The sequence below is a fragment of the Nannospalax galili genome, unplaced genomic scaffold, assembly GCF_000622305.1.
Source record: "Nannospalax galili isolate Female #2095 unplaced genomic scaffold, S.galili_v1.0 C49961013, whole genome shotgun sequence".
Lineage (NCBI taxonomy): Eukaryota > Metazoa > Chordata > Mammalia > Rodentia > Spalacidae > Nannospalax > Nannospalax galili.
In genome coordinates, this window is record NW_008481501.1 from 1 (window position 1) to 3,966 (window position 3,966).

The window sequence follows — 3,966 nt, forward strand, 5'->3', positions numbered from 1 at the left end:
AAATTTTAAATATATTATATATATATTTCATTTCTTAACTTGGACTTTTGGTCTTCCTGTGTTACATAGAATTTTTATTTGAAATAATGTGAATTAATTGACTATTTCAAAATTCCTTTTTGACATTTTATTTTACAGTTTGGAACTTGAGATGAAACATTACATTGCATAACTAAAGTAACATTTTGTGTTTTAGAATTTGGAAGAAATGGAGAAGAATAATGATAATCTACTTCTTGTTACCCAAACCGAACTCAAGGAAGAAATGATGAAACTGAAAAGAGATCTTATGAGAAAAACTGTAAGTTATACTTCAGATTGGAAATGTGCATTGAGGGAAGCACTGAAGTGTTTTATTTCCTGATGTATGGAAGTCGTTGGTTTAGAAAATAAACAAGTTTGCTGTTTCCTTTCCTTAAACAGCAACAGCAAGCGTTGAGAGATGCTCATCAGACTCTTCAGTCCCTGTTCCATTGATGAGAAGATCCTTTGAAGAAGGAGCTTGAACCTAAGTGATGGAATTCAAATGTCAGCTAAGAAGCACATGTTTAGACAAGTAATTTTGGTTAAAATGATAACATCTTTAGTTATTAGCGTGCTTATCCCTCCTCATCCTTTATTCAAAACCAAAGTCAGTTAAGTAACTACAAACTATTCCTGTGTGTTAAACATTTAAGTCTTTGTTGTTCTAGTGAATTTTTCTCGCTAGCACTATTGTTATCAATAAAGATGGTTTAAATTTAGATTTTGCCCTTAGTGAATCTTTCATTCCTCAAAGGTACTACAAAGTTCAGACTCGGAAGGCTACGTTGATTTCTTTTATTTTACTGAATCTCATCCTGTGTCTCAGATTGGTGTTCCTATTTTGGGCTCAAGGGATCCTCACACCTCAGCCTCCCAACTAGCTCAGGTTCTACAGGTGTGCACCACCATGCCTAGCATACATGGCTCTTTACCGAAAACCCCTCCAAAAGCTATTTCCCATACTCACTAAATTGCATTACCCGTTCTAACAAAGGAACAGTTTCTTTGACTCACTTGACAATTGATTAAAGAACTTAAGGTTAACTTTATGTTTTGAACTACACAGTTAAGGCATTAATAAAGTGACAAGATTTATGCATACAGTATACATCTATACAAGATGTATACAGTATACAAGATTTATACATCAGTTTTAAGACATGGATCTGTGAATGTTGTTCACGTGGTATAAAAATGTCATTCTCATTGGAATTGGTCTGCAGTTAAATGGAACATACCCATAGTAAGGGGTACGAGAAGATCATGATTTAGCTGGTATGTGCAGTGCTTGTGTAGCATGTGAAGCTCTGGGTTTACGCTTTAACATTTCCACCACCTCCAAAAAAGTAAATACCTAGTTTCAAACATTTCATTATAATATAGCCATTCTGACTGGATCGATAAAAGAGCTCTTCATGAACATAACCACTTAGGAATGTTGATGGAGTCTTTGTCCTCAAAGATAAAGTCCCAAGAATGTCTTCAGTGTTAATGTTCAATAATTATGGGGAAGTTAGATAATTATTTTTATTATTGAGATGAGGCACCTCAGGACTTACCTACCATAGCTACATCATGCTACCACCCTACCTAATCCCAGCAACTGAAAACTTAGAGGCATTTGTCTCCCAAGTGTGTGAAAAGTTTGGCCCAGCCACCTACATGTGAGTTTGAGAAAAAGACCAGCATGTGCTGGTCACTCTAGATAACTGCTTTTCTAAAACTTTTGTATTTTTCGGTTGGTTTGCACCCAAGGAAGACACTGTTAAAGAACTTTTCCAACCCTGAGAAAGTGTTGTTGGGGGGGGGGTGCTTGATTTTTCTGTATAAAAGCCTACCCTGAGGAAGGCTCACGGGTGTACTTGGGACCTGAATGCCTAGTGTAGTTGCTGCCCCGCTCTAAACACATTCTTTTGGCTCTTTTCTGTGTCTGAGTAGTCTTCTCTAGTGGGTTACTTATTTGGAGGCCCCCCGCGAGATCCCTAGAGATTTAGACCTCAGATACTCGGGGCAGAAGGAGAGTAGGTTTGGACCGACAGACTCCTAGGAGAGGCACCTCCTAGGACAGATATTCCAGAGCCCCGGGACCTCTGGGCCCCACTGCCCGATATCCCGACCCCAAAGATTTTTTTTGAAGATCATAGAACGTCATCTGGTTTCGAAAACCTCTGGAGGTAAGTCAGGCTGAGGCAGTCTCAGTAGGGGGCACTCAGGAGAGCTGGGTATGGCCACTAATCTTGTGTCCAGAGAACCGTGTGAGAAGTCACCGGCCCTTTGTAATTAAAATTTTACAAACTGGTGTATGAGTGCTTGGTGGCCACCACATATTTGTTTTATTTGTGCTGGTCTCTGTTGTCTGTTTCTGTCAATCTGTCACCTATGTCAATATGGGAGGGGGGCTGAGCTCTTCTAAGACTCCCCTGAAGTGCATACTTAAGGATTCTAGGGATGGTTTCGTGGTGAGAATGACTGTGGCATCCGTTTCTCACCCAGAAAACCCTGACATGCTGTGAACTCACGTGGCTGACTTTTGAGGTGGGATGGCCCAGTGAGGGGATCCTGAATGTCTGAATGGCCCAAGCAGCCTGAAGCGTGGTCACCAGACCAGCCCATGGCGGAGCACTGCACACACAAAAAGAAGCAGTGCCTGCGCTGCTTCCTCCTTTGGCCACAGCGGCAACAGCCACAGGCTAAAGAACCAGTCGGGAATGTCACGAGGCATCTCAGGACAGACTAAAACTGTGCCATATTACAACCCTAGTTAATCCCAGTAACTACAAACAAGAGGGAATTGTCTCAAAGCGTGTGCATATAAAAATTAAGCCCAGCTACCAGGATGTGGGTTTGAGAAAGGTCGGCGTGTGCCTCGTCGCTCTGGCTAACTGCATTTCTAAAACGTTTTTGTAGTTTTTGCTTGACTGGCACCTGCAGGAAGAAACTGTTAGGAACTTTTCCACCCCTGAGCAATGAGAAACTGTTGGGAGGGGGGGCTTTGATTTCTCTGAATTAAAGCCTACCCTGAGAAAGGCTCGGGGCTGTACTTGGGACCCGAATGCCCAGTGTAGTCACCAGCTGGCCACAGAGACATTCTTTTGGCTATTTTCTGTGTTCGAGTGGGTGTCTCTGGTGGGTTACCTCGTAAGATTATCAAACATGAAAAGTTAATCTTAACTTTTAACTTAACCTTTTAACTATATTTTTCCCCAGAGAAATCTGGAATACATTTGATTTAATAAACGTGAAACAGATTCAAAATAAGTTTGTGCTGAGCAAAATTCTCCCCTGAGATCTCTGGGATCCCAGGAACACACGGTCTGAACTCGGGCTGAAAGAAATCTACACAATGCATTCTGTTTGGGCTTTTGTCTAGTTTATGGCATCTCGGAAAGGGTTACTTAGAAAGGCATGATTGCCTGTGGGCCCTGCTTTTACATCTTGGCTAAGTTTTGAGTTCTGCCACCTGCCGGCAGCCTGCCAGCTATCCGCGTGCCTGGTTCGCCAAGATGACGACTCTCCCCTTCTTACCAGTGTCCTCAGTGCTTCCCCAAGTACTTACCGCTTCCCAGTGTCCTCAGCCAGCTTCTGTCCTTAGACCCTGCTCCTCATGAGTGAGTGGGTGGGAGGAGTGACTGTCTCGGAGGACACGCCTACCCAACACTACACCCCTTCCTCCAGATCTCACAATCTTTCTGTCAATCTTCCAAAAGGGTCCCCGAGTCTTGGAGGGGGTGACAGATGCAGGATGATCTTTTCTTCTTTCATGTGGTGAGATATTGGACACCTGGGCTTCCCCATCTTTCGTTCTCAAGACGTGGGTGTTGATCCATCTCAGTGGTGAATCCCCTACTATAGAGACAAATGAAAGGAAGTAGACACGTCGAAACAAATATGGGTGTAAATACAAATGCCTAGAAGATACCCAGCAGGTGTACCATATTTATC

At 42.6% G+C, this 3,966-nt stretch overlaps 1 long non-coding RNA gene across 1 annotated transcript; it reads right to left on the reverse strand.

Annotated features, from left to right (window-relative positions):
- Positions 1-112: 112 nt before the first annotated feature.
- On the reverse strand, positions 113-3,957 carry LOC115069173. Its single transcript, XR_003848452.1, has 2 exons — positions 3,581-3,957; positions 113-508 (listed from the first exon to the last, which is right to left on the reverse strand). It is a non-coding gene; the product is annotated as an uncharacterized LOC115069173 (long non-coding RNA).
- Between the last annotated feature and the right edge of the window lie 9 nt (positions 3,958-3,966).